This window comes from Lonchura striata, unplaced genomic scaffold (assembly GCF_046129695.1).
Source record: "Lonchura striata isolate bLonStr1 unplaced genomic scaffold, bLonStr1.mat Scaffold_123, whole genome shotgun sequence".
Lineage (NCBI taxonomy): Eukaryota > Metazoa > Chordata > Aves > Passeriformes > Estrildidae > Lonchura > Lonchura striata.
The window spans coordinates 85,979-102,677 of record NW_027461088.1 but is presented as its reverse complement, the minus strand read 5'-3'; the positions used below and the strand labels follow the sequence as shown (position 1 = coordinate 102,677).

Below are 16,699 nucleotides of genomic sequence, written 5' to 3'. Positions count from 1 at the left end.
TTAGTTCCTTGAAAGCCACCAAGACTGCAGCCCCTCATTGACACAGTCTGAGGACACGGGGAATGTGTAGAGAGGCAAAATGATAAATGGCACAAAAAAATGACATTTACTGTGGAAAATATGAAAAAAGTCAATTAAAAAAAAAAAACCCAGCAAATTAAACCAACAAGAAGTATCAAAAATGACATTTATTAGGAGTGAATTGCAGAAACTGGCTAGCACTTTAATGTTCCTGAAAGCATCCAGTCATCAGTCTCCTCAATGCAGCCTTGAGCTCCTGGTTCCTCAGGCTGTAGATGAGGGGGTTAAGGGCTGGAGGCACCACCGACTACAGAAGTGACACTATCAGATCCAGGGATGGGGAGGACATTGAGGGGGGCTTCAGGTAGGCAAATGTGCCAGTGCTGAGGAACAGGGAGACCACGGCCAGGTGAGGGAGGCAGGTGGAAAAGGCTTTGTGCCGTCCCTGCTCAGAGGGGATCCTCAACACAGCCCTAAAAATCTGCACATAGGAGAAAACAATGAACACAAAACAACCAAATAAGAAACTAGCACTAAAAGCAAGGAGCCCAAGTTCCCTGAGGTAGGCTTTGGAGCAGGAGAGCTTGAGGATCTGGGGGATTTCACAGAAGAACTGCCCCAGGGCATTACCCTGGCACAGGGGCAAGGAAAATGTATTGGCTGTGTGCAGCAGAGCATAGAGAAAGCCACTGGCCCAGGCAGCTGCTGCCATGTGGGCACAAGCTCTGCTGCCCAGGAGGGTCCCATAGTGCAGGGGTTTGCAGATGGACACGTAGCGGTCATAGCACATGATGGTCAGGAGGCAAAACTCTGTTACTGCACAGAAAACAAAAAAAAAGAGCTGAGCAGCACATCCTGAGTAGGAGATGGTGCTGGTGTCCCAGAGGGAATTGTGCATGGCTTTGGGGACAGTGGTGCAGATGGAGCCCAGGTCGCTGAGGGCCAGGTTGAGCAGGAAGAAGAACATGGGCGTGTGCAGGTGGTGGCCGCAGGCTACGGCGCTGATGATGAGGCCGTTGCCCAGGAGGGCAGCCAGGGAGATGCCCAGGAAGAGGCAGAAGTGCAGGAGCTGCAGCTGCCGCGTGTCTGCCAGTGCCAGCAGGAGGAAGTGGCTGATGGAGCTGCTGTTGGACATTTGCTGTGGCTGCACATGGGCACCTGTTCATGGAGAAAGGACAGGGACAAGTCAGGAGAGGCTGCTTGGAGTCAAACCTGGGCCATTCCCTGCAGCCTGTCCTGCTGGGACTCACCCACCCTTGTTCCTGCTCTGGGAAAACCTTCACCCAGGTCCCTGCCTGAGCTCCAGTTGTGCTGGCTGAGTGTGCCAGGAGCAGCAAGGGCTGTATGTGGGGGCTCTGGAGAAGCCATCCCTGCTCTGCTGCCCTGGGTTTGTGGCCATGTGGCAGAGGGACAAGGCTGGATATTCAGGATCTGTGAGGGGAATCACTCCTACTGCAGAAAGGCTTGGTACCATCTGCACTTATACTTCTAAGAGAAGTTGATGGCAGGGGTTGGATTTAGGAATTGATTTCCTACCCACACACGATTCCTGTCTCTCTGAGGTCAGAAATCCCCAGCATTCCTGCTGCACTCAGAGTTTGCCACTGAGAGATGTGAGAGGCAAAGGATTCCCTGTGGCTGAGGGAAGGTGAGGGGCTGGATGGGTTTGTTCCCCCAGCACTGCTCTGTTCAGCCCCTCTCCTTCCCTGAGCATCTCCCTGGGCCTGGACATCCCCTCCTGAGAGGTGCCTTGTCCCTGCCAGCGCTCACAGAGCCCATCCCACCCTGTGTGCCCTCGGCCCGGCCCTACAGAAACCTGCCTGTGTGCAGGGCCCTGGCTGGGGCAGGCTCTGTGTGCAGCTGGGCAAGGGCAGCTCAGGAGAGCCCTGCTGGGCCCTGCAGAGGTGATGCTGCTGCTGCCCAGGGCTGAGGAGTGGCTGAAGGCCCTTTGGGAGGCTCCCAGCAGAGACACTGACCAGCCAAAGTCACCGTTCTGGAGTCTCTGTAAATGTTCAAACATTCCTTTGATGATCCTGTGTGTCCCTTTCAACTCAGAATGTTCTGTGATTCTGGGATTACAATTCCTGTTCTGCTTCTCTCATCCCCCTGTTGTCTATAATCAAAAGAGAAAAAAAAGAACCCTTGCAACAGTGTTAGAACAGTGAAGTTAAAACCAGACCTTTATTGGAAGCTTCCAGGTGTCCCAGTGGGGATGAGGCACACCCAGCCCCTGATTTCAACAATTTGTTAATGTTGATTATTTAGGATATTTAACAGGAACATCCTATGGGAGATTCAGTACCCAGTTACACGCCCCTGGCTCAACCCACTGGAATAAGTCCAGGGCCTTTCTTTGTCCCAGTTTTTCTTATCACTGCTCACATTCAAAACGCAAAATACTCTTCTTGTGGGTTCTTCTCTGATAAAAAGATTATATAGCACTTTAAAAATGTATTTAGACAGGTTATAGTTCTAAAATCTAAGAGAAGGTAAGGAAACATACTAGAGTTAATTAAGGATCATAAATACATTAAATATATAATAGTAGTTAAAAAGAGTTATTAAAGAGTTTAATAGAGTTAATTAAGGATTATAATTTTAAAACTACGTAACAGTAATTTACAGAACTATGAATATATGAAAAATATATAAAAAGCAAAAATATTTTTATCATCATCACAACTTCATCATCTTTCTCCAAGCAGAAAATTGAAAACACTCTCAGGAAAGCTCCTGACCTTTACAGCAATCCCAGGCTTACCTTCTTTGGGAAGTGCCCTCTGGAGCTGGTCTGGAGCTGGAGCAGCCCTGCCCCAGCCAGCCCCTCTCAGCAGCAGCACCTGCCCTGCTCAGGGTGGCTCCTTCCCCCCACAGCTCCTGGCCAGCGCTGGGAGCAGCTCCAGGGCCGGCTGAGAGCTGTCCCTGGCAGGCAGCAGAGTCCCTGGCCCAGCCCAGCACCCTGGGCTGCAGGACCCTGCTCTGCAGGACAGCCCTGGGCACCCCTGGCTGCTCTGCACAGGAGATGAGCAGAGAATGCACTCACAGGCTCTGTGGGCATTGGGATGTTCCAGCTTTAGGAGATCTCTCCAGGAGCTGCAGCTGCATTGTCCTGCAGCCAGAGGTTCCTGTGCCAAGGGCTGGCAGTGATTCTGCCCCAGGCACTTCTCAGCCCCTTCCCAGCCCTGACTGATTGAAGCTCTCTGTGCCTCTGTGCTGTGCCCGGGCTGGCTGCAGGCAGTGCCCCAGCCCTGCTGGGCTGGCAGAAGAGCTGCTCAGCAAGAGAAATGTGCTTTTGAAGCTCTGCTTGGTTACCAGGATCACCCTCTGTGCCAGGAGCCCGGCCCAGCTCAGCAGCACAGACACAGCACAAGGACTTTAATGACCCTCTGGGTCTTTGTGCTCAGCCCTGAACATCAAGCCCTGAGAGGGAGCTGCAGAAACCTCTGCAGAACTCCAAGTCACAATCCAACTCCAAAGTTTCTTGGACTTTTAATGGGTCCCACTGAGGGACACGACTGAGAAAGTGTCCCCAGGCCCCAGGCAGAGCAGAGAACTGGAGGAACTGATGGCAGGTGGGGACAAAGAGAAACCAAGTCTTGGTGCCCTGGGGCACAGCAGGGTCTGTGCTACCAAGGGCTGTGAGGAGACACCTTTTCCTGATGCCCTGGGGCCTCCTGGCACAGCCCCAGCCAGGCTGGGCACTGTCAGCCCCTGGTCCTGCCCTCAGCATCCCCCCCATGCCCACATCCCAGTGGCCTCAAGGATCTGCTGGAAGGAGTCCCTGGGGAGCCTTGGTCAGGAATGGCCCTGGGGGCTCATTCATGCTCCCAGGGACTGCAGGTTTTTCAAAGGACTTTGGCTTTTCCTTTTGCCTTGGAGTCTCTGTTAGGTTTCTGCAATCCTTGCCTCCAATTATCTGCTGTAATTAGTCCCTGGAGAGGCTTTGTCAGGAACAACACTCATTAATGCTTCAAGGTACTTCAGTTCTTTTAAGGTACTTGTTGTTTCCCTTTTGATACAGACTCTGTGGGAGGTTTGTGCAATCATGGCCCCAATAATCTGCTTTAAGGAGTCCCTTGAGAGCTTGGCACTGACACTCAGAGGAGCTCTTTAATGCTTTGAGATACTTAACTTTTGTAAGCTACTTTGGAATTTTCATTTCCAGACTGATAAGTTTTTGTGCCATCCTGGCCTCCAGTTCTCTCCTCCAAGGAGTCCATGAGGAGCCTGTGTTGGGGATGGACCTAAGTAAGTCCCATTAGTACCTCGTGACACTTGGGTTTTTCCTCTTGATTTTAACTTCTGGAAGGTTTTTTGCAATCTCCTCTCAGGCCCTGAGGTTCCAAGGCTCAGCTCCAAGTGCACCACGGGGCTCATTAGGATCAAGCAAGTCCTGACAAACCATGCTTCTGCCTTGATTTGCCACTGTTGTAATGCAGTTCATCATGAACATTCCTTTACTGGTTTTGCTTCACCAATTTGAGATTTCTTGGCTAATGCATCGACTAGTGTAGTGGGTTCAGTGTTGGCTAATTATCAGTGCACACACTAGAATATACTTACTCAATTCCTGCTGTGAGGTAGGATTAGGAGAAAGGCAAAGGTCAAACTTTTAGAGTAAAAAGAAAAGTTTACTAACAGTAAATAAAAGAAGGAGCATTAAGGACCAGAACAAAACTTTCAGAACACTTCCTCTCTCCTGACAACCTGAAAATGTAAAGAGAAAAAAACAAATATTTTCAGTCAGTTTACCATCTCTAGAATTGTCTTTCTTCTGTTCACTTAGGGAGAGAAGTTCCTCTTGTTTATGTTATGGAGGCGTCTCCACAAGAAAACAGTTATCGCATGGCTTTTAGCTTCCACAAATAGCAGCTGCTCAGAAAAATCTGCAATTGTGAAGTCCCTGCCATTTTTTCAGTTTTTCCTACAGCTGTGTTTATGGGCCATGTCAACTTATCGGGTGTTAGTTTCAAGATGAGCTGTTTAAGAGCAAAGGTTCTCTTCATTTCTTTCTGAAATCATCTTCATCTCTGGGAATAGAGGTCTTCTGTCCCTGAGGGCGCAGGGTCTCATCACTCTGCTCTTTCTCTGTTCAAACTTCTCATGGGATCACAGCTACTGCAACATTTGCTCACTTTAGCATGGAGGTCTTTGCTTAAATCAGTCATCTCCCCATACTTTTCAAAGCCTTACAGGGAAAAAGAGAGTCTGATGCATCAATGACATCCTTCTCCACAGCTTTAGCAGAGGATTCCAGCCCCAAGATCAAGGCATCTCCTCATCCCTCCCATCTGGGACTCAACTTCCCCTCCCCTGCCCTCGGTGTGTTCATGTTGCTCCTCTGTGTGCCTGCCCTGTGTCCTTTTCTCTCACTGGAGGGAGGATGGCAGCACTGGCAGAGTCAATATCTCCCGGGGCTGCAGATGGTTCCGTGAGCCCGGCTGAGCTTGGTGGCTAATTCTTGTTTTGGCCATGGTCCCTGGACATGAAGACCAGTTCTTTTCCACATGAATGAAGAAACAGAGTGCCACTGTTTTAGGGGTGGATGAGAGTTGACTACCAGAGGCAAAGGCCATCCAGAGCTGCCTGATTGTGTTCTAAGAGATACCCTTACAAATAGGAAATTTTTTAGGGAGGGTACCAATTTTGGCAATGGACATCTGAAATAGCAGAGGGTTATTTCCATACAGAGAAGAACACTGAGCCCCAGTGCTCCAGGAGCTGATGAGGGGCAGGCCTTGACATTCCAAGATCAGCCAGACCCGTCAGGTGGCCCCTGGGAGGCCAAGCCAGACAGACCTGTTCCATGTTCTCCTATCCCATGGGGCTCCACAGTGTCCCAATGGTCCCTTGCTTCCAGGAGGCCCTGAGGTGTCACAATGCCCCCTTGGTGACACCAGGCCCTGAAGGATCCCAATGGTCTCCACGGTTCCATCAGGCCCCACAGAGTCATAATGGTCTCTGGGCCCATGAAGCCCCGTGGTGTCACCATGGCCCCTTGGTTCCATGGGCTCCAGTGGTGCCACAATGATCCCCTTGGTTCCATGAGGTGCCCACAGTGTCACAGTGATCTCCACGGGAAGGAAAGAACCGAGCCCCAGTGTGGCAGGGGCAGCCACCAGAGGCCAAGGCCAGACAGACTTGATGGTACTGGCAGACTTTTCCTTGGAGGAACCCTTGGATATACGGAATTTTAGAGGTGGAATCCCAATTTTGGCCATTTCCTGAATAGATAAGAAAGTCAGTTCCTTTCCATAGGAAGGAAAGCACAGAGCCCAAGCATTTCAAAGGCAGAAGAAGAAAGAGGTGACTCCTGGTAGGCTCAGACCTGTTTGTCCTGGCAGCTTTTGTCTTGGAGGAATCCTTGGATATATGGAATTTGTGAGATGGAATCTCCACTTTGACCACAGACACCTTGAGAAGAAAGAAGGTACTTTTCCATTAGAAGGAAAGCACCAAGCCCCAGTGTTTCTAAAGCAGATGAGACACAGCTCCCAAGAGGCCAAGGGCAGCCAGACCTGTTTGTTCTGGCAGCTTTCACTTGGGAGCAATCCTTGGATGTACAGAGTTTTGGAGGTCGAATCCCAGTTTTGGCCATGGCCCATTGAGGAGAGGGAGAGTTCTCTCCCATAGGAAGGAAAGCCCAGAGCCCCAGGGCTTCAGGGCAGGTGAGAAGCAGCCCTCGACATGCCAAGGTGGTCAGGTGCTCCCCAGGAGGCCCAGACAGACAGACCTGGTCCATGTTCCCTTGGCTTGGTGGTGATGCCTTGAGAGGCTGCCTAGAACAGAGCTAGGCAGTGTTAAAGGAATAAAGCAGGTATTTATTAAAAGGCCTTCAAGGGATGCACCTTGGGCAGTACAAGAGCCTGGCCCTGGCTCCATCCTAGATGGAGTCCAGGTCACGAGTTTTCACTGGGGCAAACAGGGAGATTTGGTCTGGCAGGATGCGTAAAACAATCTCCTGTAATATCTACTTGTTCTCACACAGAGCACTTGGCTGCAGGGACACATTCCCATCATTCCTGCCCAGGTTTCAGGATTCAAACACTGCTGTCCTTCCCAGGAGCTGTTCCTTCAGCTGCCTCGGGAGGCCCTTTGGCCTCTGGAGCCACACTCTGGCTCCAATATTAGCACTGCAGGATCCAAACCCTTTATCTCCACCAACAGCAGTGATTTGAGGTGGATCTCCTTTTTTCCCAATTGTTTTAAACACTGACAATATCAATAATTGTGCTACCCTGTCATGGGGTTAAGTAATTGTCCTAGGTTGTAAGATAAGCTTGTATTCTATTTGCCATCTGTTGAAGGCAAACCTGTTGGACAGGTTTTGTTATCTTTTCCAAGAACTGGTTTTGCTCCTAAGAGGTAATGGTTTGTTAGTGGGCCATTGACTGATTCAATGCAGGGCTGGTAATGTAACATCGTGAGGGGTCCCACCCAGAGGGGGAAGCCAAGCATTCTATTATTGTTTAAAGGGGTAGCTTTTTGGGGAGAGGAGGCAGCTCTCTGGGCGGGACTCCGAGAGAAGCAGCTCGCTCTCTCTCTTCGCGGGATTCCCAGAGAAGCAGCTCTCTCTCTCTCTCTCTTCGCGGGATCTCGCAGCGAAGCAGCCGGAGCGCGCTGAGGCGACGGCGGCGGAGCTCGGAGGCAGCCCCGGCGCAGAGGATGACCGGCCCCACTGCCACCAGATCTTCAGAGGAAAACTATACCCTTCAAGGGATCACCACTGCAAGGGGAGCGGTCGTCCCGGCAGGACTGCTGCTGGCACCCCGAATCCTCAGGTTCTGGACTTTTTTCACTGGTTTTGTTTGTACCGATTGCATTTGCCTTTTTTTGGATTGTTGTCTAGTTTTCTCCTAGTAAAGAATTGTTACTCCCATTCCCATATCTTTGCCTGAGAGCCTTTTAATTTGGAGATCCTGGTAATTCAGAGGGAGGGGGGTTTGTCGTTCTCCATTGCACAGGAGGCTTTGCCCTCTTTCACAGACTCCTGTCTTGTCGAACCAAGACAGTAATCCAATCTTGTTCAATATTGTTTAACACAATTACTTCAATTTCTCCTTGATAATCAGTTCCTCTTCCCATGACATGAGCACTTTGCAAGGCCAAGCTCCAGTGAGCTGTTACCAAACTAAAGTGTCCTGGAGGAATCTGGATTCCTGTTCCTGTTAATACTCATTTGCTTCTGATTTATCCTGACTAATTCCAGTGGATGAAGGTCCAGCCCTGCAGCCTCTGGGCTGGCCCTGCCAGGGCCATCACACCCAGAACAATTTCCCAGGCAGTCCCAGTCTCACTGCCCAGGGCTGTATTTGCACATTGGGAGCAGCCGTGCACAGACAGGGGGTTTCCATTTCCCCAGGGGCCATTGTTAAGGGCATGGAGCACATCTGGAGATGGGTTCTCCATGGGGACAGGTTGCCAGCTCCTCATTCTTTAACTGCTCTTTTAACAACCCCTTCTCCGCCTCCTCCTCCTCCTCCTCCTCCTCATCCTCCTCCTCATCATCCTCATCATCCTCGTCCTCGTCCTCGTCCTCGTCCTCGTCCTCGTCCTTGTCCTTGTCGTCCTCCTCCTCCTCCTCTTCCTCCTCCTCCACCTCCTCCTCCTCTTCCTCCTCCTACTGGTCTTCCTCATCCTTCTTGTCCTCTTGCTCCTCCTCGTCCTCCTCCTCTATTTTCTCGTCCTCCTACTCCTCCTCCTCCTCCTCGTCCTTGTCCTCCTTGTCATCCTAGTCCTGCCCCTCCTCCTCCTCCTCCTTGTCCTGCTCATCCTTATCTTCCTCCTCATAATCATCCTCCTCCACATCCTCATTCTCATCCTCTTCTCCTCTTCCTCCTCCTATTCCTCCTCCTCCTCGTCTTCCTCGTCCTCCTCCTGCTTGTCCTCCTTGTCCTCCTGGTCCTCCTTGTCCTCCTCATCCTCGTCCTTTTCCTCATCCTTGTCCGCCTCCTCCTCCTCCTCCTCCTCCTCCTCCTCCTCCTCCTCCTCCTCCTCCTTATCCTCCTCAGCCTTATCCTCCTCCTCCTCATCTTCCTCCTCCTCTTCCTCCTCGTCCTCCCCATCCTGCTCGTCCTCATCCTCCTCGCCCTTCTCCTCCTGGTCCTCCTCATCCTTGTCCTCCTCCTTCTCCTCTTCTTTATTCTCCTCCTCCTCCTCCTCCTCCTGTTCATCTTCATTTTCCTCCTCATCCTCCTCATCCTCATCCTCCTTGTCCTCCTCATCTTCATCCTTTTCCTCCTCCTCCTCCTCGTCCTCCTCTCCGTCCTTCTCTGCCTCTCCTCTTCCTTGCCCTCGTCCTCCTCATCCTCGTCCTCATCCTCCTTGTCCTTGCCTTCGTCCTCCTTGTCCTCATCCTCCTCCTCTTCCTCCTCCTGCTCCTCCTCTTTCTCCTCCTCCTCATCCTCCTCCTCCTCGCCTTCATCCTCCTCATCCTTCTTCTCCTCCTCCTCGTCGTTCTTCTCCTCCTCCTCCTCATCCTCCTCATCATCCTCCTTGTCCTCGTTCTCTCTCTTCCTCCTCCTATTCCTCCTCCTCATCTTCCACCTCATTGTTGTCCTCATCCGCCTCCTCCTCCTCCTCCTCTTCCTTGTCCTCCTCCTCTGAGTGTGGTTCTCAGGATTCAATGACTCTAGGATTCCAGGAACCTGGAACTCTGGGATTCCATGGCTCTGTGACCCCATGGATGGATTCAGGACTGTCTCCAAGGCCATGAGGGAAGGTTGGTGCCAGTGGGAGGGGCTGCAGTGCAGGGGCACCATCAGCTGAGAGGTGACTGCAGCTGCTGCTGCTGCTGCTGCTTCTGCTGCTGCTGCTTCTGCTGCTGCTGCTGCTGCTGCTTGTGGGGGTGCTGCTGGCAGGGGTAGGGCCCTGGTTTGGCTGAGCGTTGCCATCTCAGCCTGGGAGCTCCTGGGAGCTCAGGACAGGGCCAGGACTGACCCAGGTTGGCACTGCACTTGAGGACAGACACAGAGAATGGAAAGTGCCCATGGAGTGGTTCCAAGCAGGTCTGTGGGAAGGAGGAGGGAGGGAGGATGAATCCCCTGCCCAAGGCTGCCAAGGGAAGGCTTTGGGAGGGAAAGGAAGCCTTGACCTGACACTAAGCCCTTCAAGGGCCCAGTTGCCCACGCTGAGCAGGATTTCATCGGCTTTGTCTCATGACATTGTCAGGGTCAGAAGTGGTGGGAGCAGCTGGAAAACAGGGCTCTGTATTCCCTCCCCCCAGCCCATTTGGGATCATCTGGGCAACGTCTCCACTGTCTGCCTGCAGCCAGCTTGGGAGGCCCTTCCTCTCCTCCTCCTGCTTGGGGGACTGGGCTTGGTTTCTTCTGCCATCTGCAATGCTGAGCTTCTCTCTCCTCAAACCTGGATGCTCAGGTTTGTGTCCCTGTGTCTCACACCTCTCTCCTCTTCCTCCTCACCACGTGCTCATGGAGCCTCTTTGGGCAGCTGGACTGGAACTGGCAGCATCAGGCGAGCTCTGAGGAGCACCTCTGGCCTCCAGCCTTTCTGCAGGGCTGGCCAGAGCCTTCCTGCCAGGGGCGAGCCTCTTTCCTGTCTCTTCCTGAGGCAATATAGTCTGGATCTTGGCTCTGTCCTCCTTTCTTTCTCTTTCAGGGAAGGATCAGCCATGCCTGAAGGAATCTTCTATAGGTACCTGGTGTTGATGAACATTGTCAGCATCAACCAGCCCCCTGGAAAGAATGGGATTTCTCCTGAGGATGATAAAGGAATTGTCCAGAGGATGAAGGAGCAGGAGGTGATCCTTTGGCAGCACCAGCTGCACTTGGAGGAGGAAATTGCAGACCTGGAAGCCAGACAGGAGTGTCTGGCATGGCCTCTGTGGGAACTGGAGGAAAGATCCAATGGCACACATGCATGGTGGTTTACTTGGCTGTCCCTGCCACGTTTGTGATCTGGAGGCAGCGTAGCAATGGAGCCAGAGGGGAGCACAGAGAAGAAAAGACTGACCTGGGGCTCCTGGGGAAATCCTGGAAAGGAGTGGCCTTCCTGACAAAGCCCTTTGTGCTGCTCAGGGCCATTTGCATCTCCATGGGAAGAACTGGAGGATATCTTCCAGCATTTATGGATAGACTTGTTGAATTACCTCTTCAATTGCTTCATTCCTGTAAGAAAAACTTGCTGCTTGAAATTCCTTAAGTTCCTTAGGTTAAGAATGTCCTTATTTCTGTGTAATGATTGTTAAATATACTGTATTGATTGCTATAATCTCTTTATTGATTGTTAGAAATACTCTACATTGTTAGAAATACTTTGAATTGACTGTTAAAAATACTCCATATTGATTGTTAGAAATAGTTTCTGTATTGATTATTAGAAATACTCTCTGTATTCATTGTTATAAACACTAGGCTTCCATTAATAAGATAGATTTAAACAAAGGAATAAACTTTTCAGAATTGTTTGCTTGCAACCAGATGACTTCCTGTTATCTTTTACCTCTGGCATTCTCCTTGCACCCTGTGCTCCCCTTACAGGCTGAAATGCAAACACCACAGAAACAGAGACCCTGTGTGCAAAGCACAGCCAGGGGTGTGTGCTCCTCTGAAGGGACAGACATTTAGGGGAGGATGTTTCAGAAGGAGGCTGTGGACATTGTGGCTGGAAAGCAGGGAAGGAACAGTTTGGCACGAGCTTTCCTTCAGCAGGAGGGGAGCACACAGAGGAGTTTGTCTCAAGTGGAGTCTGACACTGCCATCCAGTGCTGGCAAGAAGGGTGGAGGAGAGAAGCTGAGAAAAGGGCCTCAGCATGTTTAGTGATGATGTCTGGACTTCAGTGATGGGGACAAAACCTTCCTAAACTGAACACTGAATCTCAAACCCATAGCATTTTGGGAAGGAATGTTACTTTCTTCACAGTATCAATATATTTTCCTACCCTTTTCAGGTAAGAAAGGATTTCAATCCTTGTCTGCATTAATGGATGCTGGAATTCCTAGTGCTCCCTTCGGACTTCCAGGGATTGGAGGGTGCACTGCAGGCTGTGAGGAAACTCTTCCCAGGCATGGCCGAGGTTGTACATCTTTTCAAACAAAGGGGAACTGGAGAGGGTTCTTTCAAAGTGTGACTCCTCCCTATTCCATCAGCAATAGTCTCACAGGATTTATGGGTCAGGAACATGTACAACACATGGCAGGGAAGCTGGGCAAGCAGTGAGTGCTGTACCAGCAGGACCAGAACGGTGCGAGAGCCAGCACCAAACAGGCTGAGGCAGCCAGGCCAATCCCAACTTTCCAGGGCTCTGGGCTGAACACAGCTTCAATAACGTCAGGTGCGCTCCCCACAGAGCCTTCTGCAGAGCTCTGGGTTAGGACTGCCAGCTTTCCTCTTTATTTCATATCAGAAAGGGGAATTTTTCTCTCGTTTTGCCCATCTTACCTATGCAGATGTGATGGGAGGCCATCTCTCTGTTTGTGTAGGTGTTGAACCTGGGAAAGACAGTCTGTAGTGTCAGCTGGATACCTGAGGGCTGTCACATAAGCAGTAAGTGTGAGCTGTCAATTTAAATCATGATAAGGAATGTAGTCCGTTCCAATCCTTCTTAACATTAAAATTCAGTGACACCTGTGGCTCCAGTGGGCTGTGGATCAGGCATGTGTCTTTACCAAAAATGTAATGGTTATTATAATACTTTTCAATTGGGATATTTCCAAAAGCAGGAGGGTCTTGGTGTGAAATTAGTATCCAGCCTAATGATTGCAAAAAATTATGAGTTTTATTGAATAAATGCACATGTACAAATGTGCCAGCAGTTAATCTCTGTGATTAGTAGGTTTGAGGCATTTTTTTCATTTAGTCTGTAGTGTGAACTTCAGTGCCTGCAGACTTACATATTAAATTTCTCTCTTGGTCACCACTTGATGATTATCGTCACTAGAATTAAATTCTTAGTGTAGTGAGGAGGTGGGAAATAGATAAGAAAGTCTGTTGGGATTGCATGGGAAGGTTTTGGTAGGTGAAGTAATGGTTTCTGTAAGAAGCTGTTGGAAGCTCTCCCATGCCCACAGAGCAAATGCCAGCCGGCTCCAGGAGAGGCACACTGGCCTGGGCCGGGCCCGTCAGGGATGTGCTGATGCCTCTGTTATTGCTGTGAATATGTAAACTCACTGAAGAAGGGAAAAGCAATTGCAGCAAAGGAATTGTGTCCAGAAAGGAGTGAGGATGTGTGAGAGGAGCAGCCCTGCAGACAGCCAGGTCCCTGCAGGAGGGGCAGGAGGTGCTCCAGGCACGGGGATGCTGAGATTGCCCTGCAGCCCTGGGGCAGCCCTGGGGAGGCAGCTGAGCCCTGAGCACAGGGAGGGCACGGGGATGCTGAGATTGCCCTGCAGCCCTGCAGGAGCACATGCCCCAGCAGGAGGATGCCTGAGAGGAGGCTGTGAGCCCGTGGGAGGCCTGTGCTGGAACAGATTGCTGGCAGGGACCTGCAGACCTGTGGAGAGAGGAGCCCACCCCAGAGGAGGTTTCCTGGTTGGACGTGTGATCCTGGGAGGACCCAAGCTGGAGCAGGCTGTCCTTGAAGGACTGCGCTCTGTGGAAGAGTGATCCCCGTTGGAACAGTTTGGGAAGAACTTGTCAGGAAAATTAATTCACAAACACCAGAGGTTTATGTCATTGTCACATGCCCCCAGCTGGGTAATAATTAGCATTGACCCCATGATTCACAGAAGGCTGATCAACCTCTTCATTATATTATATATCATTATTAAGAAACCCATTGCTTTTATACAGTTATAATACACCTGGACCTAATTGGTCCACTAATCCAAACACCACCAACATTGGCTAATTAAAAATCACCCTTTGGTAAACAAATCTCCATAACACATTCCAAATGTTCACAACAGCAGGTGCAGCAAGTGAAGATAAGAATTGTTTCTCATTCTTTTCTCTGATCTTCTCACAGCCTGCCCCCAGGACAATGCCTGGGAAAGTTATTTCTCTCTGTGGCCAGAGAGCTGCCTGCCACAGGTTTATGTCCTAAACAGGGACAGAGGAGTCCTTTTATTTTATTCAAATAAAGGGAGAGGCCATGGGGCATTCTCTTGAGGTCTTTCCAATTTTTGGAGGACACAGCCTCCTTTTTATCCTAATTTCCCTTCTGTCTTTCCACACTGGATAAGGTACTTAAGTGGTACAGACTTCCTGATATGCCTGATACCAAAGATTCCCCTCTAATCTATGACCCTCACTTTTAGATTTTCATTTTCATGGAATCTATGTTTTTTCCCCATCGTTTCTTTCATCTTTCAATATCCAATTTCATTTATCAGTAAACATACAGTTTGTTTGCTGTCTGAGATTGAGAGGCCAGATGTTTTCTATTGCCATCTGTGTAGCAGTTGCCTCTGGACTGTTTTCCTTATCTCCTGTGAATGGGCCCATCAATGTCTCCCCTCATGGCTCAGAGATAACTCCCTCCAGAGCCATTTCTGTTTAACAGGGGATCAAGTGTTGCAGCATTTCTGAGCATTTCTGAGGTCATGATTTATGTTTGGAATGAGATTTGAGCTACTCCAGTCTGGGCCTCAGATTTGGGCCCTGTGAGGCCTTCCAGCCTCTGAAACAGTTAGAAATTAAGAGTTTGTGGTGCAGTTAGAAATTGTACTAAGGTGTGATGGGGAGCACTGGGCTGTCTGGGTGTGAAGTAGTATAGGTTTATAGTGTAAGGTTTCGGCCACTTTAAGACAAAGATAAGCAATGTTAGCTTGCCAATCAGAGTGCCTTTGTAAATTGTAAACTATGTAGAAGTGTATAAAAACTGCCATCTTCTCTCAAATAAGTGGAGAACATTGCATTAATAATATTGTTTGGATGTGCGTTCTGTCCGGCCAGCTTTCTGGTTTTATGACGTCCCTGGCTTTTATCAAGGACCCACTGTGTTACTGAGAATGAAATCAGCCCATGGTGAGATGCTCCACCCCGAGGGAAGAGCTAAACATTCCAACCTAGATATATCCTGGGATTTCTAGACAGAGAGGCAGCCTTCCCACAGGTTTCCAAGAGGACACAGCTAGGGTTTTCCACTGGACCGACAACAACTTTTCTACAGGACCACTGCTCCAACAGAAACCAGCTTTGGCTGCCCTCGGGCAGAGAAGCCCTTTTGGGGCACAGGTTTCTGGGGCAGGAGACGGGCACCGGTGCTGCCAGGGCTCGGGGGAACTCTGCTTGGGCAGGGACTGTGCCTCACCTGCTGCTGTCAGCGCTGCCCGGGCCCCAGGGCTCAGAGCAGCATTCCTGCCCTGGCCCACACGTTCCTGGTCTGTGTCCCACGGCCGTGCTCAGGATGGCCACCATGTGGGACGTGTCCCGAGGAGGCCGTGCCAGCTTCTGTGGAGGCCCCGTGCCCTTCCCAGCGCGGCTGCGTCGGCAGCTGCGGGGGCTCCTGCTGCTCTGAGCCCGCAGAGCAGGGCAGCGTTTGCTGATGGGCTGAGCCCTTCCTAAAGATCCTGTTGGGCTGTCTGACACACCTGGGGCAAGGCATTCCTTCCACCCTGGGCCACTCTGGGGGGCTGGGGGTGGCCCCAGGGCAGGTGGCAGTGCGTGCAAGGGCCCTTGGTGACACGGTGCAGCATGGTCACCATGGAATGGAACGGGGCAGGGATTCCAAGGGCCCTTGGTGACACGGTGCAGCATGGTCACCGTGGAATGGAACGGGACAGGGATTCCAAGGGCCCTTGGTGACACGGTGCAGCATGGTCACCGTGGAATGGAACGGGACAGGGGATCCAAGGGCCCTTGGTGACACGGTGCAGCATGGTCACCGTGGAATGGAACGGGACAGGGATTCAAGGGCCCTTGGTGACACGGTGCAGCATGGTCACCGTGGAATGGAATGGGACAGGGATTCCAAGGGCCCTTTGTGACACGCAGTGGCATAGGTGTTGGTAGTGACAAGGCCACACCACAGTGCTCGGTGCACGCGACGGGACAGGACAGGACAGAGTGGTGCTGTGAGGAGCCCTCGCACAGCCACTCGTTCCTGGCTGACTCCGAGGCTTTCCCGAGGCGTTACTCCTGCAGGTGATGTCGTGGGCAGAGCAGAGCATTTGTGACCCTTGGCCTTCCCAAGGCATCTCTTCTGCAGCTGCCCTCGAGGGCAGACTGTGGCATTTGCTTTGCACCATCCTTGACAGGAGTCTCCTGTCCTTGTGGCTGGAGCCCCCAAGAGCAGAGTGCAGGACTTGCTGACTTGGACCTTTTCCGAGCCACCTTCTCCTACAAGTAGCCATGAATCCAGGCAGCGACGTAGAGCACAGACCTACAACTGTGCCCAGGGTGGCCTGGGGCAAGGAAAAGAAAGAAGGCCCTGGAGCTGCCCCAGCACAGCAGCCTGAAGAAGTGAAGCAGTTCCAGCCACGGCAGAAGGGTGAGTGGCAGAGCCAGGCCACTTGGACACAGAAAGCTTGGTCCCATCCCATCCCATCCCATCCCATCCCATCCCATCCCATCCCATCCCATCCCATCCCATCCCATCCCATCCCATCCCATCCCATCCCATCCCATCCCATCCCCTGGGGACGTGCCCATAGACAGGACAGAAGAGGGCCTGGGCAGACACCCCGCAGTGCGTGTGCTACATGCCCTGGGCCGTCACGGGGCTGTCCCTGCCTGGGCAGCGCAGGGCTGGGCTGTGTTCTCTGGCCTCTCCCGCAGC

The 16,699-nt window shown here is 51.4% G+C and overlaps 1 pseudogene; it reads right to left on the bottom strand.

The window, feature by feature from the left end:
- Positions 1-223: 223 nt before the first annotated feature.
- Positions 224-1,156, bottom strand: LOC144248436 (olfactory receptor 14J1-like; annotated as a pseudogene).
- Positions 1,157-16,699: the final 15,543 nt, after the last annotated feature.